This window comes from Triticum urartu, chromosome 5, assembly GCF_003073215.2.
Source record: "Triticum urartu cultivar G1812 chromosome 5, Tu2.1, whole genome shotgun sequence".
In the NCBI taxonomy this organism is placed as follows: Eukaryota; Viridiplantae; Streptophyta; class Magnoliopsida; order Poales; family Poaceae; genus Triticum; species Triticum urartu.
In genome coordinates, this window is record NC_053026.1 from 465,358,678 (window position 1) to 465,386,373 (window position 27,696).

Sequence of the window (27,696 nt, forward strand, 5' to 3'; positions counted from 1 at the left end):
TTTTGCCACCGCCTTGCGCTTTACTGACAAAAACGCATGCTTATGCGTAGTTATGCACAAATTAAGCATAGTTATGCGCAATGCGTTTTGCCAACGCCTAGAGCCTAGGCGCGCTTAAGCGCTCGCTTAGGCGCGCCTTTTTTAACTATGATTGCTATCATGCATACTGCTTTGCTCTTGTATCACTGTATTTACTCATACAAACTTATTTTTAAATTGAAGGATCCAATCGAAACTGCAATGGCACAACAGGTATGTTCACGCATGTTCCTTTAACAGGCTTGCTCTTATCAATAGCTCTGTTGATTTCAATTTCAATTGTGTATACAATTGACTTCTCATATCATGCACATTACTAGCATCAAAACAAAGCCAATAGTGTTGTTGTACATGTAGACCCGTGGTACCCATCTGAAATCTTGTTGTGCCGTGTAGTTTTCCACGCTTTGTATTCTTTCACTGCTGCTTTGTCTTGAACTGATATGATTTGAACCGTGTCACTATTTTGATTTGGCAAGACAATGCAGTGACCATAGGACATAGATATATGTTTGTTTGATGCTTTTATTATGTACTAGTACTTGGCAATAGAAGACTTGGTAGTTTAATCCTGTCCACCTTACTAATGAACTGGTTCACCGAAATGAGTTTCATATACTAGTACATGCTAAACTGTTATGTGTCTATTTGGTTCTTCTTTTAGAATGCTGACAGAATATTGGGGAAGAGTGCCTTATTAAGCAATGGTAGAGGAAGTAATGCAGATAAGGTTCAGGATAGTGACACATCCTTGTTGGTCTCCAACAAAGCTGATAAAACAGCTAAGGAAGACTATCTCGAAGACAGTGAGACAACCGCAAAGTCCTGTCTTGGTTTAGTGTTGGAGTTACTGGCCACTACCGCTTGCACAAGCTATTCAAACTCACTGTCTGAATCAGTTCGGTTTCTTGAGTCTCAACTACAAGCTGAAAGACATCGATCAGCTGTGCTGCGACAAGAAGCGGAAGGACTGCGGAAGTCCCTCGAGCATTCAGATGCATACTTTCTGGTGCAATAGCAAGCGTTGGAGGATTTTAGCGCCAAACAGGATAAAGCTAATAAGCTTGCTAAGCTTATTGCCAGCATGGTGGATACCACGTTTCTTGAGCTCTTCTGAAGTTGTTTCAGTTATGCTCTTGTTTTGCTGCCGCGTTTATTTGCACTGGTGGCCAATTTTGACGGCCAGTGTATGTAATATGCTGCTTTGTTCCCTATATTTGCACTGGTGGCGAACTTTGATGCCCAGTGGATGTAATATGTGTAATAGCGGTAATTGGCTAGCGCTAATTTCTTGCTTATTTATTTCCTTATTGTCTTGTTTAGTTGTTTGCTTGTAGTCACTACAGTTCTTTTTCTGTGTTTTTCTAGTGGCCACAATAACCTATCTTTGGAAATTAGGCCAGAATAATCATGGCAACACACGGACTGTTGTAACCATGGGCCTCCTGCGGGCCGTATGATGCATGGGCCTTCTACGGGCCGTAGGATCCATTGGCCTTCTATACGGGCCATAGGATCCATGGGCCTTCTACGGGCCGTAGGATCCATGGGCCTTCTACGGGGCGTATCATCATTTCGCCAATCATGGGTCGTACTATTCGTGGACAATAATGGGTCGTTAATAAGTCATATTTGATAACTCTATGAAAACAGCCCAACGGGTTTTTTTTGACATGAAAACGGCCCAACGTATTATCGGGCCACAAACGGGCCGACTGTAACCACGGGCTGAATTTGGCCCACAAGCAGAAAATGACAGTAACGGGCCGCAAGTAAACGAATGTGGAAATGAGCCCAAGAATAAATGGGCCCCGAGAAGGCCGAAAGATAACATGGGCTGGAAACGGCCCAACGGAATAATGGGCCGTTAATGGGTATAAAGTGATACACTATTCATTACGACCCAGTTTCACCACGTGACGTTAATGGGTATAAAGTGATACACTGTTAATTATGGGTCAGTTTTACCACGGGCCGTTAACGGGCCGAGAGTAATAAGGGCCTCATATGGGCCAAAAGACGTCATGCGCCATACATGGGCCGGAAGTTAAAACGGGCTGGAATTATATTGGATGGCCCAGATGACGCTACTGGGCCTAATTCGGATAGGCCGTAAACGGGCCCTGGTTAGCGGGCTGTAAATGGGCTATATGCGAACAGGCTGTTCACAGGCTTGCCGTGGGCCGGCCCGCCACATTTTGACCAAGTCAAACGGGCCGGCCTTTTCACAGGAATGGGCCTCTGTTGGGCCGTGCCATGTGTCGACGTATCATAGGCGCTTTGGTTCCAATGAGTGGATGACATCTGTCCCAACGTTGAGCCGACACATGTTTCCTCCAGCCAATGATGATTTTACACGTGGAAAATCCCCATTGGTCGGGGCTGTTAACGGGTTATCGGATCCAAAACCGGACCCGATAGCTTAACGGTGTTCCGTTACGGTGGATGCCACGTGTCGGTCACCCTTGACGAAAGAACTTCTGTGACGCGCGATTTATCGTCATGGAAGTGGACACTTCCGTGATGATAATTTTGGTAATGTCATGGAACACTTCTACGACAACACATGTATGACTATCTTGATTCTGTCATAAATTTGTCATGGATGTACATGCATGACAGAAAATGTGACCTACTGTGACAAACATGTATCATCACAGAAGTGTATTTTTTTGTAGTGCTCATAGGTCAACCAGAGTAAGATCCGCACTAGAGTGGTACGGTAATCCTGTTCTGGAGGTCATGTTACTAGACCATGCCGAACCTACGAACTATGAGGAAGCGATGATGAGCCTAGATTCCGCAAAATGGCTAGAAGCCATGAAATCTGAGATGGGATCCATGTATGAGAACAAAGTGTGGACTTTGGTTGACTTGCCCTATGATCGGCAAGCCATCGAGAATAAATGGATCTTCAAGAAGAAGACAGACGCTGATGGTAATGTTACTGTCTACAAAGCTCGACTTGTTGCGAAAGGTTTTCGACAAGTTCAAGGAGTTGACTACGATGAGACCTTCTCACTCATAGCGATGCTTAAGTCCGTCCGGATCATGTTAGCTATTGCCGCATTTTATGATTATGAAATTTGGCAAATGGATGTAAAGGCTGCATTCCTGAATGGATTTCTGGAAGAAGAGTTGTATATGATGCAACCTGAAGGTTTATTGATCAAAAGGGTGCTAACAAAGTATGCAAGCTCTAGCGATCCATTTATGGACTGGTGCAAGCCTCTCGGAGTTGGAATAAATGTTTTGATAATGTGATCAAAGCATATGGTTTTATACAAACTTTTGGATAAGCTTGTATTTACAAGAATGTGAGTGGGAGCTCTGTAGCATTTCTAATACTATATGTGGATGACATAATGTTGATTGGAAATGATATATAATTTCTGGATAGCATAAAAGGATATTTGAGTAAGAGTTTTTCAATGAAAGACCTCAGTGAAGCTGCTTACATATTGGGCATCAAGATCTATAGAGATAGATCAAGACGCTTAATTGGAATTTCACAAAGCACATACCTTGACAAAGTTTTGAAGAAGTTCAAAATGGATCAGGCAAAGAAAGGGTTCTTGCCTGTGTTACAAGGTGTGAAGTTGAGTAAGACTCAATGCCCGACCACTACCGAAGATAGAGAGAAACTGAAAGATGTTCCCTGCGCTTCAGCCATAGGCTTTATCATGTATGCAATGCTGTGTACCAGACCTGATGTGTGCCTTGCTATTAGTTTATCAGGGAGGTACCAAAGTAATCCAGGAGTGGATCACTGGACAGCGGTCAAGAACATCCTGAAATACCTGAAAAGGACTAAGGATATGTTTCTCATTTATGGAGGTGACAAAGAGCTCATCGTAAATAGTTACATTAATGCAAGCTTTGACACTGATCTGGACAATTCTAAATCACAAACCGGATACGTGTTTATATTGAACGGTGGAGCTGTTAGTTGGAGCAGTTCTAAACAAATCGTCATGGTGGGATCTACGTGTGAAGTGGAGTACATTGCTGCTTCAGAAGCAGCAAATGAAGGATTCTGGATGAAAGAGTTCATATCCGATCGAAGTGTCATACCTAGTGCATCGGGTCCAATGAAAATCTTTTGTGACAATACTGGTGCAATTGCCTTGGCAAAGGAATCCAGATTTCACAAGAGAACCAAGCACATCAAGAGACACTTCAATTCCATCCGCGATCAAGTCTAGGTGGGAGACATAGAGATTTGCAAGATACATACGGATCTGAATTTTGCAGACCCGTTGACTAAGCCTCTCTCATGAGCAAAACATGACCAGCACCAAGGCTCCATGGGTGTTAGAATCATTACTGTGTAATCTAGATTATTGACTTTAGTGCAAGTGGGAGACTGAAGGAAATATGCCCTAGAGGCAATAATAAAGTTATTATTTATTTCTTCATATCATGATAAATGTTTATTATTCATGCTAGAATTGTAGTAACCGGAAACTTAGTACATGTGTGAATACATAGACAAATAGAGTGTCACTAGTATGCCTCTACTTGACTAGCTCATTAATCAAAGATGGTTAAGTTTCCTAACCATAGACATGAGTTGTCATTTGATTAACGGGATCACATCATTAGGAGAATGATGTGATTGACTTGACCCATTCCGCTAGCTTAGCACTTGATCATTTAGTTTACTGCTATTACTTTCTTCATGACTCATACATGTTCCTATGACTATGAGGTTATGCAACTCCCGATTAGCGGAGGAACACTTTGTGTGCTACCAAACGTCACAACATAACTGGGTGATTATAAAGGTGCTCTACAGGTGTCTCCGATGGTACTTTTTGAGTTGGTATAGATCAAGATTAGGATTTGCCACTCCGCTTGTCGGAGAGGTATCTCTGGGCCCACTCGGTAATGCACATCACTATAAGCCTTGCAAGCATTGTAACTAATGAGTTAGTTGCGAGATGTTGTACTATGAAACGAGTAAAGAGACTTGCCGGTAACGAGATTGAACTAGGTATTGAGATACCGACGGTCGAATCTCGGGTAAGTAACATACCAATGACAAAGGGAACAATGTATGTTGTTATGCGGTTAGACCGATAAAGATCTTCGTAGAATATGTGGGAGTCAATATGAGCATCCAGGTTCCGCTATTGGTTATTGACTGGAGACGTGTCTCGGTCATGTCTACATAGTTCTCGAACCCGTAGGGTCCGCACGCTTAAAATTCGGTGACGATCGGTATTATGAGTTTTTGTGTTTTGATGTACCGAAGCTAGTTCAGAGTCCCGGATATGATCACGGACATGACGAGGAGTCTCAAAATGGTCGAGACATAAAGATCGATATATTGGATGACTATATTTGGACACCATAAGTGTTCCGGGTGGTTTCGGAGAAAACTAGAGTGCCGGAGGGTTACCGGAACCATCCCCCCCCCCGGGGTGAAATAGTGGGCCTTATGGGCCTTAGTGGAGAGAGAGGGCTGGCCTAGGGCAGGCCGCGCCCCCCTCCCCCTCTGGTCCGAATTGGACTAGGAGAGGGGGGGCTGCGCCCCCCTTTCCTTCTCCCTCTCCCCCTTCCTTTCCCCCTCCTAGTAGGAGTAGGAAAGAGGGGAGTCCTACTCCTACTAGTAGGAGGACTCCTCCTCCTGGCACGCCTACAGGGGCCAGCCGGCCTCCCCCCTTGCTCCTTTATATATGTGGGCAGGGGGCACCTCTAGACACACAAGTTGATCTGTTGATCTCTCCCAGCCGTGTGCGGTGCCCCCCTCCACCATAATCCACCTCGATCATTTCGTAGCGGTGCTTAGGTGAAGCCCTGCGTCGGTAGCATCATCATAACCATCATCACGCTGTCGTGCTGACGGAACTCTCCCGTGAAGCTCTGCTGGATCGGAGTTCGTGGGACGTCATCGAGCTGAACGTGTGCTGAACTCGGAGGTGCTGTGCATTCGGTACTTGGATCAGTCGGATCGTGAAGACGTACGACTACATCAACCGCGTTGTGCTAACGCTTCCGCTTTCGGTCTACGAGGGTACGTGGACACACTCTCCCCTCTCGTTGCTATGCATCACCATGATCCTGTGTGTGCATAGGAATTTTTTTGAAATTACTACGTTCCCCAACAACATATGCATTGGTATCAATGAAATGGGTAGTATCTGTGGACTAAACTGCAGAATGCCAGAATAAAAGGGGGAAGGCTAATTGTTGGGGATATTACTACTGGATGTAAACCGGCCTTGCGTAGCCGGGTTAACTCCTTGAAGATTAGAAGCCCAGGAAGATGCAAGGATGATGGCGCTTTACGAAGGCCCAAGGCCCAAGTGCGGGTTAAAGCCTGTAAATGTAAACCAACCTAGTCATGTAACTTGTATTGTAAGATAGGAAGGATAGAGACCGAACCGGACACATTTATGATCCGGCTTCGGGACTCTGTAGCCTGGCGGGCTTCAACCTATGTATATAAAGGGACGACCCGGCAGCGGTTTAGGGACGGATAACAACTCGAGAGCTAGACAAAGTGGATTCTCTCCTTAGCCTTCGAAACCCTAGCAATACCAATCACAACTAGACGTAGGATTTACCTTCCTTGAAGGGGCCGAACTAGTATAAAACTCCACGTGTCCCCTTGTCCGGTTTAACCCCTTTAAGCTAACCCGTAGCGATGGCTCCACGACTAAGTCCTTTCACAAGGACATCTGCCGTGACAAACCCACGACAGTTGGTGCCCACCGTGGGGCTATCGCATGATGGTTTTGAGTTCTTGAAGGGCAACTTTGATGGACTTAAGGGATACGATGTGGGACGGATGACGAAGAGTCGTCACAGCAAGCTCTACATCGACAATGCAGGATGGGGTCCCGAGGCCGATTCAATCGAATACGGGTACCGGGTCCCCTTCGGTGGGATTCACGTCTTCATCGGTAAGACCGGTGAACCGGCCCTTGAGCCGGACATCTGACATCATTGAAACGGCTCGGCGTGCAGGTTCTTCGCCGGTTCAGCCCGTGGCAAAGCATGTTTTCGTAGGTGTCATCCATGGAGCGAGATACGAGGACGGGCCGGTGTCCGATGGAGAGACCGTGGTCTATTCTGATGACGAGTCTTCTGGAGAGACCGAGTCGCTTTACCAGTTGCAGGACGGCCGGATTGATGGAGGATCCGAGGGCAACAGTGTTCCGTATTCCCCTGATCTGCCAAACCGGGCCGCTATCTTCATGGCCGGCACACAATCATCGCCTCATTCATCGGCCGCCGCAGCAATACTCTTCGGTTCAACAACGGCCACACCGACAGTGGCAGGAAGCTCAGCGCCGCCTCCAGCACAAGTCCTGTCTGGTTTGTTCGACGCTTTGGCAAAGTTGATGGCCGCGGAGGTGGATGCAGCGGCCAGGGATCAGCACAATGCGGAGATTGCAAAGGTGAAAGATTGGAGTGTTTATGGCAAGCCGGAAGCTTAAACATTATTTTCAGGGCCATCCCATCACAGTGGTCAATTCAGCTCTTCTAGGCGATATCATTCAAAACAGAGAAGCAACCAGCCAGATTGCCAAGTGGGCTATTGAACTTGGACCTCATGGGCTCAAATATATACCCCGCACAGCGATCAAGTCCCTGGCACTCGTGCACTTCATCAATGATTGGACGGAGTTACAGGCACCTGAAGAGAAACCAGATAATACATATTGGACTATTCATTTTGATGGATCCAGACAGTTGGAGGGCTCGGGGGCTGGAGTCATACTAACTTCCCCACGACGTGACAAGTTTTGTTATGTCCTCCGTTTAATGTTCCCTTGTACTAACAATGCAGCTGAATATGAGGCTTTGCTCCACGGTCTTCGGATGGCTAAGGAGATGAATTTAAGCCGGGTTAAGTGCTTCGGCGATTTAGATCTAGTGGCTCAACAGGTGTCTGGCGCTTGGGATTCTAAGGACCCACTCATGGCTGCATATCGGCGAGAGGTAGATACAGTGGCTGGTCACTTTAAGGGTTATCAGGTGGACCATATAGACCGGCGGAAGAATGAAGCGGCGGACGCTTTAAGTCGTCTTGGTTCCCAGCGTAAACCGGTCCCACCAAATGTCTTTCTTGATGTATTGCATAATCCGTCAGTCAAGGTGCCAACCGAAGAAGATTTGGCCATTCCTGATCCGGAGGCTCAATTGGTGGCAGCTTTGCATGCCATACCGGATTGGACAATCCCATATCTGTCTTACATGAACCGGGGCGAGTTACCAGACGATGAAACGTTGGCTCGACAGATAACCCGGCGTTCCAAATCCATGACCATACTCAACGGGGAGTTACATCACTATAGTGTTTCAGGAGCAATTCAGCTTTGTGTTTCTCCTCAAGAGGGTTGTGAGATTTTGCGAGAAATCCAAGAAGGGGATTGCGGTCACCACGCTGGTTCAAAGTCTTTGGTTGCTAAAGCTTTTCACCATGGTTTTTACTGGTTGACAGCGCATGCTGATGCGGAGGATTTAGTCAAGAGATGTGACGGTTGTCAAAAATTCGCCCGACGTGCCCACATTCTGGCCCAAGAGTTGAGGATGATTCCAATAACTTGGCCGTTTGCGACTTGGGGGCTTGATATGGTTGGACCCTTCAAGCGATCCAAGTACAAAAGACCCACCTGTTAGTAGCAGTTGATAAATTCACCAAATGGGTGGAAGCAGAGCCAGTTAGCAAGTGTGATGCAGCCACGGCGGTTCAATTATCAAAAAGGTGATATTCCGATTTGGTTTTCCACACAACATTATAACTGATAATGGTACTAACCTGTCAAAAGGGGAGATGGAAGAATTTTGTCAACATGAGCACATCCAGCTCGATCTAGCATCGATGGCTCACCTCCAGTCTAATGGTCAAGCAGAGAGAGCAAATCAAGAAATTCTATGAGGAATCAAACCCAGGCTTATGGTTCCTGTTGGGGAACGTAGTAATTTTAAAAAATTTCCTACGCACACGCAAGATCATGGTGATGCATAGCAACGAGAGGGGAGAGTGTGATCTACGTACCCTCGTAGACCGACAGCGGAAGCGTTAGCACAACGCAGTTGATGTAGTCGTACGTCTTCACGGCCCGACCGATCAAATACCGAAACTACGACACCTCCGAGTTTTAGCACACGTTCAGCTCGATGACGATCCCCGGACTCCGATCCAGCAAAGTGTCGGGGAAGAGTTCCGTCAGCACGACGGCGTGGTGACGATCTTGATGTTCTACTATTGCAGGGCTTCTCCTAAGCACCACTACAATATTATGGAGGACTATGGTGGAAGGGGGCACCGCACACGGCTAAGAGAACGATCTTGGAGATCAACTTGTGTGTCTAGAGGTGCCCCCTTGCCCCCGTATATAAAGGAGCAAGGGGGAGGAGGCCGGCCTTAGGAGAGGCGCGCCAGGGAGTAGGATTCCTACTCCTAGTTGGAGTAGGTTTCCTCCTTTCCTAGTCCAACTAGGAGAAGGGGGGAAAGGGGGGAAGAGGGGAAGGAAGGGAGAGAGGGGCCGCGCCCCAAACCACTTGTCCAATTCGGACTGGGCTTGGGAGGGGCGCGCGCCACCTCTTGGTCCTTCCCACTAAGGCCCATTAAGTCCCATTGCTTCTTCCTCGTATTCCCGTAACTCCCCGGTACCTCCGAAAATATCCGAATCACTCGGAACCTTTCCGATGTCCGAATATAGTCGTCCAATATATCGATCTTTACGTATCGACCATTTCGAGACTCCTCATCATGTCGCCAATCTCATCCGGGACTCTGAACTCCTTCGGTACATCAAAACTCATAAACTCATAATATAACTATCATCGAAACCTTAAGCGTGCGGACCCTACGGGTTCGAGAACAATGTAGACATGACCGAGACATGTCTCCGGTCAATAACCAATAGTGGAACCTGGATGCTCATATTGGCTCCCACATACTCTACGAAGATCTTTATCGGTCAGACCGCATAACAACATACGGTGTTCCCTTTGTCATCGGTATGTTACTTGCCCGAGATTCGATCGTCGGTATCTTAATACCTAGTTCAATATCGTTACCGGCAAGTCTCTTTACTCGTTTCGTAATACATCATCTCACAACTAACTCATTAGTTGCAATGCTTGCAAGGCTTATGTGATGTGCATTACCGAGAGGGCCCAGAGATACCTCTCCGACAATCGGAGTGACAAATCCTAATCTTGAAATACGCCAACCCAACATGTACCTTTGGAGACACCTGCAGAGCTCCTTTATAATCACCCAGTTACGTTGTGACGTTTGGTAGCACACAAAGTGTTCCTCCGGCAAACGGGAGTTGCATAATCTCATAGTCATAGGAACATGTATAAGTCATGAATAAAGCAATAGCAACATACTAAACGATCGGGTGCTAAGCTAATGGAATGGGTCATGTTAATCACATCATTCTCCTAATGATGTGATCCCGTTAATCAAATGACAACACATGTCTATGGTTAGGAAACATAACCATCTTCGATTAACGAGCTAGTCAAGTAGAGGCATACTAGTGACACTTTGTTTGTCTATGTATTCACACATGTATTATGTTTCTAGCATGAATAATAAGCATTTATCATGAAATAAGGAAATAAATAATAACTTTATTATTGCCTCTAGGGCATATTTCCTTCAGTCTCCCACTTGCACTAGAGTCAATAATCTAGATCACATCGCCATGTGGTTTAACATCAATAGGTCACATCACCATGTGATTAACACCCATAGTTCACATCGTCATGTGACCAACACTCAAAAGGTTTGCTAGAGTCAGTAATCTAGTTCACATCTATATGTGATTAACACCCAAAGAGTACTAAGGTGTGATCATGTTTTGCTTGTGAGAGAAGCTTAGTCAACGAGTCTGCCAAAATTCAGATCCGTATGTATTTTGCAAATTTCTATGTCTACAATGCTCTGCACGGAGCTCCTTTAGCTAATTGCTCCCACTTTCAATATGTATCCAGATGAAGACTTAGAGTCATCCGGATCAGTGCCAAAAACTTGTATCGACGTAATCCTTTTACGACGAACCTTTTGTCACCTCCATAATCGAGAAACATATCCTTATTCCACTAAGGATAATTTTGACCGATGTCCAGTGATCTACTCCTAGATCACTATTGTACTCCCTTGCCAAAATCAGTGTAGGGTATACGATAGATCTAGTACATAGCATGGCATACTTTATAGAACCTATGGCTGAGGCATAGGGAATGACTTTCATTCTCTTTCTATTTTCTGCCGTGGTCGGGCTTTGAGTCTTACTCAATTTCACACCTTGTAACACAGGCAAGAACTCTTTCTTTGACTGTTCCATTTTGAACTACTTCAAAATCTTGTCAAGGTATGTACTCATTGAAAAAACTTATCAAGCGTCTTGATCTATCTCTATAGATCTTGATGCTCAATATGTAAGCAGCTTCACCGAGGTCTTTCTTTGAAAAACTCCTTTCAAACACTTCTTTATGCTTTACAGAATAATTCTACATTATTTCCGATCAACAATATGTCACTCACATATACTTATCAGAAATGCTGTAGTGCTCCCACTTCACTTTCTTGTAAATACAGGCTTCACCGCAAGTCTGTATAAAACTATATGCTTTGATCAACTCATCAAAGCGTATATTCCAACTCCGAGATGCTTGTACTAGTCCATAGATGGATCGCTGGAGCTTGCACATTTTTTGTTAACACCTTTAGGATTGACAAAACCTTCTGGTTGCATCATATACAACTCTTCTTTAAGAAATCCATTAAGGATTGCAGTTTTGTTATCCATTTGCCAGATTTCATAAAATGCGGCAATTGCTAACATGATTCGGACAGACTTTAAGCATAGATACGTGTGAGAATCTCTCATCGTAGTCAACACCTTGAACTTGTCGAAAACCTTTTTGCGACAATTCTAGCTTTGTAGATAGTAACACTACTATCAGCGTCTGTCTTCCTCTTGAAGATCCATTTATTTTCTATGGCTTGCCGATCATCGGGCAAATCCATCAAAGTCCATACTTTGTTCTCATACATGGATCCCATCTCAGATTTCATGGCCTCAAGCCATTTTGCAGAATCTGGGCTCATCATCGCTTCCTCATAGTTCGTAGGTTCGTCATGGTCAAGTAACATGACCTCCAGAACAGGATTACCGTACCACTCTGGTGCGGATCGCACTCTGGTTTACCTACGAGGTTCGGTAGTAACTTGATCTGAAGTTACATGATCATTATCATTAGCTTCCTCACTAATTGGTGTAGTAGTCACAGGAACAGATTTCTGTGATGAACTACTTTTCAATAAGGGAGTAGGTATAGTTACCTCATCAGGTTCTACTTTCCTCCCACTCACTTCTTCCGAGAGAAACTCCTTCTCTAGAAAGTTTCTGAATTTAGCAACAAAAGTCTTTCCTTCGGATCTGTGATAGAAGGTGTATCCAATAGTTTCCTTTGGTATCCTATGAAGACGCACTTCTTCGATTTAGGTTTGAGATTATCAAGTTGAAACTTTTTCACATAAGCATTGCAACCTCAAACTTTAAGAAATGACAGCTTAGGTTTCTTGCTAAACCATAGTTCATAAGGTGTCATCTCAACGGATTTAGATGGTGCCCTATTTAACGTGAATGTAGATGTCTCTAATGCATAACCCCAAAACGATAGTGGTAGATCGGTAAGAGACATCATAGATCGCACCATATCTAATAAAGTACAGTTATGACGTTCGGTCACACCATTATGCTGTGGTGTTCCAAGTGGCGTGATTAGTGAAACTATTTCACATTGTTTTTAACTGAAGGCCAAACTCGTAACTCAAATATTTTACTTCTGCGATCATATCGTAGAAACTTTTATTTTTGTTACGATGATTCTCCACTTCACTCTGAAATTCTTTGAACTTTTCAAATGTTTCATACTTGTGTTTCATCAAGTAGATATACTCATATCTGCTCAAATCATCTGTGAAGATCAGAAAATAATGATACCTGCCTCGAGCCTCAATATTCATCGGACCACATACATCAGTATGTATGATTTCCAACAAATCTGTTGCTCGTTCCATTGTTCCGGAGAACGGAGTCTTAGTCATCTTGCCCATGAGGCATGGTTCGCAAGCATCAACTGATTCATAATCAAGTGATTCCAAAAGGCCCATCAGCATGGAGTTTCTTCATGTGCTTTACACCAATATGACCTAAACGGCAGTGCCACAAATAAGTTGCACCATCATTATTAACTTTGCATCTTTTGGTTTCAATATTATGATTATGTGTATCACTATGAACGAGATCCAACGAACTATTTTCATTGGGTGTGTAACCATATAAGGTTTTATTCATGTAAACAGAACAACAATTTATTCTCTTACTTAAATGAATAACCGTATTACAATAAACATGATCAAATCATATTCATGCTCAACGCAAACACCAAATAACACTTATTTAGGTTCAACACTAATCCCGAAAGTATAGGGAGTGTGCGATGATGATCATATCAATCTTGGAACCACTTCCAACACACATCGTCACTTCACCCTTAACTAGTCTCTGTTTATTCTGCAACTCCCGTTTCGAGTTACTAATCTTAGCAACTGAACTAGTATCAAATACTGAGGGTTTGCTATAAACACTAGTAAATCACACATCAATAACATGTATATCAAATATACCTTTGCTCACTTTGCCATCCTTCTTATCCGCTAATCACTTGGGGCAGTTCCGCTTCCAGTGACCAGTCCCTTTTCATTAGAAGCACTTTGTCTCAGGCTTAGGACCAGACTTGGGCTTCTTCACTTGAGCAGCAACTTGCTTGCCGTTCTTCTTGAAGTTCCCTTTCTTCCCTTTGTCGTTTTCTTGAAACTAGTGGTCTCGTCAACCATCAACACTTGATGTTTTTCTTGATTTCTACCTTCGTCGATTTTAGCATCACGAAGAGCTTGGGAATTGTATCCGTTATCCCTTGCATATTATAGTTCATCACGAAGTTCCACTAACTTGGCGATGGTGACTAGAGAATTCTGTCAATCACTATCTTATCTGGAAGATTAACTCCCACTTTATTCAAGCGATTGTAGTACTCAGACAATTTGAGCACATGCTCACTAGTTGAGCGATTCTCCTCCATCTTTTAGCTATAGAATTTGTTGGAAACTTCATATCTCTCAACTTGGGTATTTGCTTGAAATATTAACTTCAACTCCTGGAACATCTCATATGGTCCATGACGTTCAAAACGTCTTTGAAGTCCCGATTCTAAGCCGTTAAGCATGGTGCACTAAACTATCAAGTAGTCATCATATTGAGCTAGCCAAACGTTCATAACGTCTGCATCTGCTCCTGCAAGAGGTCTGTCACCTAGCGGTGCATCAAGGACATAATTCTTCTGTGCAGCAATGAGGATAAATCTCAGATCACGGATCCAATCTGCATCATTGCTACTAACATCTTTCAACACAATTTTCTCTAGGAACATATCAAAAATAAAACAGGGGAGCTAAACGCGAGCTATTGATCTACAACATAGATATGCTAATACTACCAGGACTAAGTTCATGATAGATTAAAGTTCAGTGAATTGTAATACGACTCACTATAGGGCGAATTCGAGCTCGGTACCCGGGGATCCAAATCAACTAAACCATGTCCGATCATCACGTGAGATGGAGTAGTTTCAATGGTGAACATCACTATGTTGATCATATCTACTATATGATTCACGCTCGACCTTTCGGTCTCCGTGTTCCGAGGCCATATCTGTATATGCTTGGCTCGTCAAGTATAACCTGAGTATTCCGCGTGTGCAACTGTTTTGCACCCATTGTATTTGAACGTAGAGCCTATCACACCCGATCATCACGTGGTGTCTTAGCACGAAGAACTTTCGCAACGGTGCATACTCAGGGAGAACACTTCTTGATAATTAGTGAGAGATAATCTTAAAATGCTACCGTCAATCAAAGCAAGATAAGATGTATAAAAGATAAACATCACATGCAATCAATATAAGTGATATGATATGGCCATCATCATCTTGTGCTTGTGATCTCCATCTTCGAAGCACCGTCATGATCACCATCGTCACCGGCACGACACCTTAATCATCATTGTAGCATCGTTGTCGTCTCGCCAATCTTATGTGTAACACCCCGGATATGACTTACCCAATATGTAATCCAACTCTTGCCGTTTCCAGCGTTAAGTTATTTTATTTTCACGGGTTTGGGTTTTGTCTCCATGTGTTGTTGTCGTTGTCATGCATCTCATATCATGTCATCATGTGCATTGCATTTGCTTACGTGTTCATCTCATGCATTCGAGCATTTTCCCCGTTATCCGTTTTGCATTCCGGCGCTTCGTTCTCCTCCGGTGGTCATTTCTACCTTTCTTTCGTATGTGGGGATTAAACATTTTCGGATTGGACCGAGACTTGCCAAGCGGCCTTGGTTTACTACCGGTAGACCGCCTGTCAAGTTTCGTACCATTTGGACTTCGTTTGATGCTCCAACGGTTAACCGAGGGACCGAAAAGGCCTCGTGTGTGTTGCATCCGAACACCCCTCCAAGTTGGCCCAAAACCAACCAAAACCTTCTCCATCATCTAGAGCGTTCGATCACGATCGCGTGGCCAGAAACCGCACCTCATTTGGACTCTCCTAGCTCCCTCTATGCCTATATATACACCACCCTCTCGAAATTCGCGGCTCTCCTCTCTCCCTAACCCTAATTTTTTTGCCTATGTTCATCGTGCTATATCTCCGCATCCGTAGCTCCGTTTTGGGCATATAGCATATGAAAATGTTCGCCTCAGAGAGCACATCATTTCATTCCATTGCATCATTTTCATTTGAGTTCATCTTGATGCCCGAAATGCTGTTAGAAGAGTGCTACTTGAGATAATTGTTAGATCTGCTACTCCAAGATATTTGTCATTTTTGCCATGATTATTATGTGCATGATATGCCCATGAGTTCTACATATGTTTTGTTAAGGGTTTTGCCATCTTTCCAGAGGTACAACCCATGTATTTTTGTGATGTGCGTGGTGACTAGCACAAGCTTGCAAAGTGAGGCACTTGGTAATGCGGATTTCAGGGACTTAGCATTTCTACTAAGTCCTTGAGCTGTTTATTTCATATGGCCATATGTTCATGTTGTTTCCTAGTGATCCGTGCCTCTTTTGAGGATGATCAGTAAGGATGTTTTATTAATCTTGTAGTTCTCTATCCATCCATGTCTTTTTTTGCAATTATGGAGCACCCTAGTTTGAGTCAATCGAGCTCTACTTTTGCTACTTTGTGAATCTGGGCAGATTGTCTACTTGTTAGCTATTTTGCCGATGATGTTGTAGTTGATCCGTGCATGCTATGCTATTGTTCTTGCCATGTCTAGCTTGCATTTTGTGTATTCTTGATGGGTGTATGCTTAGTTTGCCATGACTTGCTCTGTAGTGAGTGCATCGAGCTCGTAAACATGCCTACTTGATATCTGTTTCAGCATGTGCCAGTTTTCACTAAGTCTGAAAACTGATTATGTTTTTGCTATGTTCACATGCTTGCAAATGTGTTTTATGATCCCTTTTGGCTCAAGGTCACTAAGGGACTTTTGTTAAGATTTTTGAGTAGATCCATTCCATGTTTTACTTTGCCATGTTCAGGTCCTGTAGCATGTAGTTTTGTTGCTCCGAAGAGTGCTATCTGATCTGAAATGCCAGACAAGTGTTAATTTCACTAAGTCTGAAATCTGTTTACCATATGCATTTTTGCCATGCTTGTTTGAACCTGTTAATGGATGATTTGGCCATAGCTCAGTGCTAGACTTTTGTTAAGCATATTGAATGCATCCCTTCCATGTATTTTGTTGTCATGTTTGGGTGCTGTAGCTTGTTCATCTCATTGCATTTAGTTGGCTACTTGTTGTAAATCGCAGACCGGTGTCATATTTGAATCGCTTGCCATTTCCAAACCGTAACTCCGATTCCGGCGTTCTTTATATCGTTTTCAAGCGATTTCATCTCATCTTTCCAGTGGCACACTTGGATTCCCAAGTTGAGGCCAGGTTCATGCATTCCTTGTCAAATCTTGCATATGCATCCCGCATCGCATCCCGCATAGCATACCATCCTTGCATCATATTGTTTGATCCTTGCACGTGGTTGATTGTGTCCTTGTTGCTTGTTTTTCTTGTTTGGGTAGAGCCGGGAGATGAGTTCGCTAACGAGGATCCCGTTGAGTTTGCTTTCGAGAATCCAGTCAACTCTGACAACTTTGCAGGCAAGATGATCATACCCTCAAAATCACTACTATCTTTGCTTTGCTAGATGCTCGCTCTTTTGCTATGCCAATGCTACGATGCCTACCACTTGTTTTCAAGCCTCCCAAATTGCCATGTCAAACCTCTAACCCACCTTGTCCTAACAAACCGTTGATTGTCTATGTTACCGCTTTGCTCAGCCCCTCTTATAGCATTGCTAGTTGCAGGTGAAGATTGGAGACCGTTCCTTATTGGAACCTTATTTACTTGTTGGGATATCATTATATTATCTTGTTATCTTAATGCATCTATATACTTGGTAAAGGGTGGAAGGCTCGGCCTCTCGCCTAGTGTTTTGTTCCACTCTTGCCGCCCTAGTTTCCGTCATATCGGTGTTATGTTCCCGGATTTTGCGTTCCTTACGCGGTTGGGTTATAATGGGAACCCCTTGATAGTTCGCCTTAATTAAAGCTTTTCCAGCAATTTCCAACCTTGGTTTTACCATTTGCCACCTAGCCTCTTTTTCCCTTGGGTTTCCGGAGCCCGAGGGTCATCTTATTTTAGCCCCCCCCGGGCCAGTGCTCCTCTGAGTGTTGGTCCGACCGAGTAGACTGCGGGGCCACCTCGGGGCAACTTGAGGGTTGGTTTTACTCGTAGGATGTCTCATCTGAGTGTGCCCTGAGAACGAGATATGTGCAGCTCCTATCGGGATTTGTCGGCACATTCGGGCAGTGTTGCTGGTCTTGTTTTAACCTGTCGAAGTGTCTTGAAGAACCGAGATACCGAGTCTGATCGGAACATCTCGGGAGGAGGTCTATTCCTTCGTTGACCGTGAGAGCTTGTCATGGGCTAAGTTGGGACTCCCCTGCAGGGATTTGAACTTTCGAAAGCCGTGCCCGCGATTATGGGCAGATGGGAATTTGTTAATGTCCGGTTGTAGATAACTTGAACCTTAACTTAATTAAAATGAATCAACTGAGTGTGTTACCGTGATGGCCTCTTCCCGGCGGAGTCCGGGAAGTGGACACGGTGTTGGAGTAATGCTTGCGCAGGTTGCCCTCTAGTTTCTCGCTTGCGCTTTGCCTCCTCTTCTCGCTCTCTTTTGCGAACAGGATAGCCACCATATATGCTAGTCGCTTGCTGCAGCTCCACATATTTTACCTTGCCTTACCTATTAAGCTTAAATAGTCTTGATCGCGAGGGTGCGAGATTGCTGAGTCCCTGTGGCTCACAGATTACTATTACACCAGATGCAGGGCCTGATGATTCCGCTCCAGGTGACGCGCTCGAGCTCAAGTGGGAGTTCGACGAGGACTCTCAAGGATACTATGTTTCTTTTCCTGATGATCAGTAGTGGTGCCCAGTTGGGGGTGATCGGGACCGTGTCGCTTGTTGGGTTATCTTTTATTTTGGCACCGTAGTCGGGCCATGAGTGTTTGGATGATGTAATGTTATTTATGTACCTTGATTGACGTGGCGAGTGTAAGCCAACTATGTTATCTCCCCTTTTATTATCTATATATTACATGGGATGTTGTGGAGATTGCCTAACTTGCGACATATGCCTTCAATGCGATTATGTCTCTAAGTCGTGCCTCGACACGTGGGAGCTATAGTCGCATCGAGGGTGTTACAAGTTGGTAATCACAGCCTTCCCCGACCTTAGGAGCCCCGTTGCTTGATCGTTTTTAGCAGTCGAGTTGTGTCTAGAAAAATGTTTTGAGTCATCTAGGAATTATATATCGGAGAGTTTAGGAATTCTTTTTACTTCCCAGTCTCCTCATTGCACTGGTAAGGCATCCCGACGTAGAGTTTTGACTCTTCTCTTCTCAAATTTCACTAAATTTTTTTTAGGATCACGCGGGTATCTTGGAATAGTTCCGATGGTTTTATGACGAGAACATTGTCTTGGTGCCTCCTGTCAGGGGTTTTGTGGAAGTGTCCCGGGGAGTTGAGCTCTGAGGTGTTGTCATCATAATTTTATCGTTGCAGTTCTGGAGTACCTGAGTTTAGTACGCCGACATCGAAAATCTCTTTTATGCAGTTCGTTGGTGAGATAACCTCGACGCCACCCAGTACTGGGGCGGGAGTTCGGGAGTATAGCCATAACTTGTATAACGGATGCTTTTCGAAGGTTGAGGTAGATGGTTTCCAAAGTTTTTCTCGGTTATGTGTTGAAGGATGGATACAGCTGGATGTAGGATTTGCTAGATTTGGGTGAGATATTATGCTTCCCCTGTATCCCCAACACCTGATTGCATAACCGGAAAGGTTCGGGAGTTTCATAGGTGGGAATTCAAGTAGTTCTAGTTCTTCTTCCACGGATATTGGTATGAGATTGGGATTTCTTACCGATTATTCGTTCTTGATCTGTACCTTGTTGATTTATCTCTCTACCTTAATTCTACGCGGCTTCTCAATTTAGAGATATGTGACCATTTCAAGAGGAATGCATTCGTTCTTATGTTCGGATGTGAAGACTTTATGTTGCTATTTTCATTCTGTTGGATTCAGCTTCAATATTTGTCTATCGATGTGCTAATGGATGTCAACCTCTTCAGGATGGCTCCTCGAACGCGCACGACTCCGAATCCTGATCCGCCACCACCTCCACCTCCTCCGGAGGCATGGCAAGCTGTGATGGCCGCAACCAATGCAAACACACAGTTGATCATGCAAATTCTCCAAGAGAGCAAACAAGGCAACCAAGGGAACCAAGGCAACAATCAGAATCACTTTGCTACACTCAACCAGTTCCTTGCTAACGGGCCAAAGACTTTCAGCAATTGTGTTGAGGCAACCAATGCTGACGATTGGCTCGTGGATCTGTGCAAGCATTTCGAGTGCAGTAACGTCAGGCCCGAGGACTTTGTCAAGTTCGCTTCCTTCCAACTCAAAGATCAAGCTGTAGAATGGTTCCAGCAGTACAAGGATTCCAGAGGTGGACGTGTGATTACCTGGGATGAATTCCACCAAGACATCAAAGCTCATCATATCCCCCAGAGTGTGGTTGAAAGCAAGCGTGAGGAATTCCGCAACCTGAAGCAAGGTTCTTTGTCTGTCTATGACTACAACAAGTTGTTTCAGAAGCTCGCCCACTTTGCCAAGCAGGACGTCCCTGATGAGAAGAGCATGATATACCAGTTCAGGGGTGGTCTCAGAGAAGAGATTCAGCTAGCTCTTGTTCTCTTTGAGCCCTTGAGGTACGATGAGTTCTACAACATGGCACTGAAGCAAGAGGCTGCTCAACTGAGGTGTGATGCTTCCAAGAAGCGAGTCAGAGATGCTACGCCTTCTTCCTCTACTCAAGTGGCCAAGCAGCAGAAGTACTGGCTTCCTCCTCCTCCGTTCCGTCAGCCGTATCAGCAGAAGAGCAAAGGTGGCAGTGCATCTTCCCACCCACCCAACCCTGGCTTTCAGAACAAGACTTTGTCTCAACCTCCAAGATCGAGTGCTCCGTATCACCGTCCGCTTTCAGAGGTCACGTGCAACAAGTGCCAACAGAAGGGTCACTATGCCAACAAGTGTCTCAACCAGAGGCGTCTTCCTCTCCTGTGAGATCGGCAAGTACAGCTATGGTCAAGCATAACCCCAAGCACGCCAAGGTCAATTTGATGAATGCAGCTCAGGCAGAGGATTCGTCAGATGTGATCATGGGTAACCTTCCTGTTAATGATGTTCCTGCAAAAGTTCTTTTTGACACGGGTGCATCGCATTCTTTCTTGTCTTGCCCTTTTGCATCGAAGCACAATGTTGATACTGAGATCATGCCCAAAGTCATGCAAGTTGTTTCTCCCGGCAAGCTTTTGACTTCTAGTTTGGTTGCTCCCGATATCTCTATCACGTTGGGTGATTACAAGTTTCTTTCTTCTCCGGTGGTTCTTGGTAACTCGGATATTGATCTTATTCTCGGAATGGATTGGCTTTCTAAGCACAAGGCACATCTTGACTATGCAGCCAGGCAGATTCAATTGACTCATTCATCTGAGGATGTAATTTTCTTTGCCGCTCGGGATAATACCATCTGTATGTTTTCTCTCAATGAGAAGGGTGAACTGGATGCCATCTCGCAAATTCCAGTCATTTGCGAATATCAAGACGTCTTTCCAGAAGAGCTTCCAGGAATGCCTCCGCACCGGCCAGTTGAATTCGTCATTGATCTTGAGCCTGGCATGGAACCAGTGTGCAAGCGTCCTTACAAGCTCGGACCTGAAGAGTTGAAGGAGCTGAAGAAGCAACTCGATATTCAAGAAAGAATGGGTCTCATCCGGCCTAGTTCTTCTCCGTGGGGTTGTGGTGTTCATTTTGTGAAGAAGAAGGATGGAACGGACCGACTTTGTGTTGTTTACCGTCCATTGAACAAGAAGACTATCAAGAACAAATACCCACTTCCCAACATCAATGAGCTGTTCGAACAACTCAAAGGTGCCCAAGTATTCTCCAAGCTTGATCTCCGTATGGGTTATCATCATATTCGAATCCGTGAGCAAGATATTCCCAAGACGGCTTTCAGGACAAGCTATGGGTCATACGAATACACTGTCATGTCTTTTGGCCTCGTCAACGCTCCTCCGACGTTCTCTCGCATGATGAACTTCATTTTCAACGCCTACACCAATGACTTCGTTTTGGTCTATCTCAACGACATTCTGGTTTTCTCGAAGAACAAGGAAGATCATGCCAAGCACTTGCGTTTGGTACTCGATAAGCTGAGGGAACACCAGTTCTACGCCAAGTTCTCCAAGTGCGAATTTTGGCTCGATGAGGTTCTTTATCTTGGTCATATCATCTCTGCCAAGGGCATTGCGGTGAATCCTGAGAAGGTGTCTGCAATTGTGAATTGGGAACCTCCTCAGAACGTGAAGCAACTCCGTAGCTTCCTTGGTCTCGCAAGCTATTGTCGAAGATTCGTTGAAAACTTTTCTAAGATCGCGAAGCCTCTCTCGAATATTCTCCAGAAGCACGCCAAGTACGTTTGGTCTCCGGAGTGTGACATTGCTTTCAACACTTTGAAAGAGAAATTGATCACTGCTCCAGTTCTGACTCCGCCTGATGAATCCAAACCGTATGAGGTCTTTTGTGATGCCTCTCTCCAAGGTCTTGGCGCAGTGTTGATGCAAGAGAAGAAAGTTGTTGCTTATACCTCTCGCCAGTTGAAGCCTAATGAGAAGAACTACCCCACTCATGATCTCGAGTTGGCGGCAGTTGTGCATGCTCTTTTGACTTGGAGACATCTCTTATTGGGAAGAAAAGTGGACATCTTCACTGACCACAAGAGTCTCAAGTACATCTTCACTCAGCCTAATCTCAACTTCAGGAAAACTCGATGGGTCGAAATGATTCAAGAGTATAATCCGAGTATCGAGTATACTCCAGGCAAGGCCAATGTGATTGCTGACGCATTGAGCAGAAAGGCTTATTGCAACAGTCTTATTCTCAAGCCTTATCAAACCGAGCTTTGTGAAGCTTTCCACAAACTTAATTTGCAAGTTGTTCCTCAAGGTTTCCTCGCCAACCTTCAAGTCTGTCCTACCTTGGAAGACCAGATTCGCCAAGCCCAGCTTCTTGATGCTATGGTGAAGAAGGTGAAGATTGGGATTGCCAAGAGTCAACCCAAGTACAAGTGCTACCGCCTTGATGACAAGGATACTCTCTTCTTCGAGGATCGTATTGTTGTGCCCAAAGGTGACCTTCGTAAAGTGATCATGAACGAGGCTCACAATTCTCTCCTCTCCATCCACCCTGGGAGTACGAAGATGTATCAGGACCTCAAGCAGGCTTATTGGTGGACTCGAATGAAGCGCGAGATTGCTCAATTCGTGAATGAATGTGATGTCTGCAGAAGAGTGAAGGCAGAACACCAAAGGCCAGCTGGTCTCCTCCAACCTCTTGCCATTCCAGAATGGAAGTTTGACCACATTGAGATGGACTTCGTGACTGGGTTTCCAAAGTCCAAGCATGGCAATGATGCTATATTCATTGTCATCGACAAACTCACCAAAGTGGCTCACTTTCTGCCTATCAAAGAGTCAATCACTGCAGCTCAATTGGCGGAACTCTATACCTCTCGGATTGTCTCTCTGCACGGTATTCCACAAGTGATCTCTTCAGACCGTGGCAGCATCTTTACCTCCAAGTTTTGGGATTCTTTTCAAAAGGCCATGGGCACCAACATCCGCTTCAGCACAGCTTTCCATCCGCAAACTAGCGGTCAAGTCGAGCGTGTCAATCAGATTCTTGAAGATATGTCAGGGCTTGTGTGATCTCCTTCGGCATGAAGTGGGAGTATTGTCTTCCTTATGCTGAATTCTCCTACAACAATAGTTTTCAAGCAAGTTCGGGCAAGGCCCCATTTGAAATTCTGTATGGCAGGAAGTGCCGTACCCCTCTCAACTGGTGTGAAACCGGTGAACGTCAGCTTTTGGGAAATGACTTAATCACAGAGGCAGAGGAAATGTGCAAAGTCATTCGAGATAACCTCAAAGCAGCCCAATCCCGCCAGAAGAGCTACTATGATAGTAAGCACCGTGATCTGGTTTTCGCGATCGGAGATCATGTTTACCTCCGCGTCTCTCCTATGAAAGGTACTAGTCGCTTCGGTATCAAAGGGAAGCTTGCCCCCAGATACGTGGGACCTTTCAAGATTGTCAGCAAGAGAGGCGATCTCGCCTATCAACTCGAGCTTCCTTCAAACTTTGCAAATGTTCATGATGTGTTCCATGTCTCTCAGCTCCGAAAGTGCTTCAAGACTCTTGACCGCACCGTCAACTTCGAGGACATTGAGATCCAAGAAGATCTCTCCTATCGTGAGCACCCAGTTGCTATTCTTGAAGAGACTGAACGCAAGACTGGCAACAAGTCAATCAAATTCCTCAAAGTCAAGTGGTCACACCATTCCGACCGTGAAGCTACCTGGGAATGCTAGGATCACCTCCGTTCTGAATACCCGGCGTTCTTTCAGTCCTAGATCTCGGGACGAGATCCTTTCGTAGTGGTGGAGTGTTGTAACACCCCGGATATGACTTACCCAATTTGTAATCCAACTCTTGTCGTTTCCGGCGTTAAGTTATTTTATTTTCTCGGGTTCGGGTTTTGTCTCCGTGTGTTGTTGTCGTTGTCATGCATCTCATATCATGTCATCATGTGCATTGCATTTGCATACGTGTTCATCTCATGCATTCGAGCATTTTCCCCGTTGTTCGTTTTGCATTCCGGCGCTTCGTTCTCCTCCGGTGGTCATTTCTACCTTTCTTTCGTGCGTGGGGATTAAACATTTCCGGATTGGACCGAGACTTGCCAAGCGGCCTTGGTTTACTACCGGTAGACCGCCTGTCAAGTTTCGTACCATTTGGACTTCGTTTGATGCTCCAACGGTTAACCGAGGGACCGAAAAGGCCTCGTGTGTGTTGCAGCCCAACACCCCTCCAAGTTGGCCCAAAACCCACCAAAACCTTCTCCATCATCTAGAGCGTTCGATCACGATCGCGTGGCCGAAAACCGCACCTCATTTGGACTCTCCTAGCTCCCTCTATGCCTATATATACACCACCCTCCCGAAATTCGCGGATCTCCTCTCTCCCTAAGCCTAATTTTTTTGCCTATGTTCATCGTGCTATATCTCCGCATCCGTAGCTCCATTTTGGACATATAGCATATCAAAATGTTCGCCGCAGAGAGCAAATCATTTCATTCCATAGCATCATTTTCATTTGAGTTCATTTTGATGCCCGAAATGCTGTTAGAAGAGTGCTACTTGAGATAATTGTCAGATCAGCTACTCCATTTAGATATTTGTCATTTTTGCCATGATTATTGTGTGCATGATATGCCCATGAGTTCTACATATGTTTTTGTTAAGGGTTTTGCCATCTTTCCAGAGGTACAACCCATGTATTTTCGTGATGTGTGTGGTGACTAGCACAAGCTTGCAAAGTGAGGCACTTGGTAATGCCGATTTCAGGGACTTAGCATTTCCACTAAGTCCTTGAGCTGTTTATTTCATATGGCCATATGTTCATGTTGTTTCCTAGTGATCCGTGCCTCTTTTGAGGATGATCAGTAAGGATGTTTTATTAATCTTGTAGTGCTCTATCCATCCATGTCTTTTTTTGCAATTATGGAGCACCCTAGTTTGAGTCAATCGAGCTCTACTTTTGCTACTTCGTGAATCTGGGCAGATTGTCTACTTGTTAGAGATTTTGCCGATGATGTTGTAGTTGATCCGTGCATGCTATGCTATTGTTCTTGCCATGTCTAGCTTGAATTTTTTGTATTCTTGATGGGTGTATGCTTAGTTTGCCATGACTTGCTCTGTAGTGAGTGCATCGAGCTCGTAAACATGCCTACTTGATATCTGTTTCAGCATGTGCCAGTTTTCACTAAGTTTGAAAACTGATTATGTTGTTGCTATGTTCACATGCTTGCAAATGTGTTTTCTGATCCCTTTTGGCTCAAGGTCACTAAGGGACTTTTGTTAAGCTTTTTGAGTAGCTCCATTCCATGTTTTACTTTGCCATGTTCAGGTCCTGTAGCATGTAGTTTTTTTGCTCCGAAAAGTGCTATCTGATCTGAAATTCCAGACAAGTGTTAATTTCACTAAGTCTGAAATCTGTTTACCATATGCATTTTTGCCATGCTTGTTTGAACCTATTAATGGATGATTTGGCCGTAGCTTAGTGCTAGACTTTTGTTAAGCATCTTGAATGCATCCCTGCCATGTATTTTTCTGTCATGTTTGGGTGCTGTAGCTTGTTCATCTCATTGCATTTAGTTGGCTACTTGCTGTAAATCGCAGACCGGTGTCATACTTGAATCGCTTGCCATTTCCAAACCGTAACTCCGATTTCGGCGTTCTTTATATCATTTTCAAGCGATTTCATCTCATCTTTCCAGTGGAACACTTGGATTCCCAAGTTGAGGCCAGGTTCATGCATTCCTTGTCACATCTTGCATATGCATCCCGCATCGCATCCCGCATAGCATACCATCCTTGCATCATATTGTTTGATCCTTGCACGTGGTTGATTGTGTCCTTGTTGCTTGTTTGTCTTGTTTGGGTAGAGCCGGGAGACGAGTTCGCTAACGAGGAGCCCGTTGAGTTTGCTTTCGAGGATCCAGTCAACTCTGACAACTTTGCAGGCAAGATGATCATACCCTCGAAATCACTACTAGCTTTGCTTTGCTAGATGCTCGCTCTTTTGCTATGCCAATGCTACGATGCCTACCACATGTTTTCAAGCCTCCCAAATTGCCATGTCAAACCTCTAACCCACCTTGTCCTAGCAAACCGTTGATTGGCTATGTTAACGCTTTGCTCAGCCCCTCTTATAGCGTTGCTAGTTGCAGGTGAAGATTGGAGACCGTTCCTTGTTGGAACCTTATTTACTTGTTGGGATATCATTATATTATCTTGTTATCTTAATGCATCTATATACTTGGTAAAGGGTAGAAGGCTCGGCCTCTCGCCTATTGTTTTGTTCCACTCTTGCCGCCCTAGTTTCCCGATTTTGCGTTCCTTACGTGGTTGGGTTATAATGGGAACCCCTTGATAGTTCGCCTTTATTAAAGCTTTTCCAGCAATGCCCAACCTTGGTTTTACCATTTGCCACCTAGCCTCTTTTTCCCTTGGGTTTCCGGAGCCCAAGGGTCATCTTATTTTAGCCCCCCCGGGCCAGTGCTCCTCTGAGTGTTGGTCCGACCGAGTAGACTACGGGGCCACCTCGGGGCAACTTGAGGGTTGGTTTTACTCGTAGGATGTCTCATCTGAGTGTGCCCTGAGAACGAGATATGTGCAGCTCCTATCGGGATTTGTCGGCACATTCGGGCAGTGTTGCTGGTCTTGTTTTAACCTGTCGAAGTGTCTTGAAGAACCGAGATACCGAGTCTGATGGGAACGTCTCGGGAGGAGGTCTATTCCTTCGTTGACCGTGAGAGCTTGTCATGGGCTAAGTTGGGACTCCCCTGCAGGGATTTGAACTTTTGAAAGCCGTGCCCGCGGTTATGGGCAGATGGGAATTTGTTAATGTCCGGTTGTAGATAACTTGAACCTTAACTTAATTAAAATGAATCAACTGAGTGTGTTATCGTGATGGCCTCTTCTCGGCGGAGTCCGGGAAGTGGACACGGTGTTGGAGTAATGCTTGCGCAGGTTGCCCTCTAGTTTCTCGCTCGCGCTTTGCCTCCTCTTCTCGCTCTCTTTTGCGAACAGGATAGCCACCATATATGCTAGTCGCTTGCTGCAGCTCCACATATTTTACCTTACCTTACCTATTAAGCTTAAATAGTCTTGATCGTGAGGGTGCGAGATTGCTGAGTCCCTATGGCTCATAGATTACTATTACACCAGATGCAGGGCCTGATGATTCCGCTCCAGGTGATGCGCTTGAGCTCAAGTGGGAGTTTGACGAG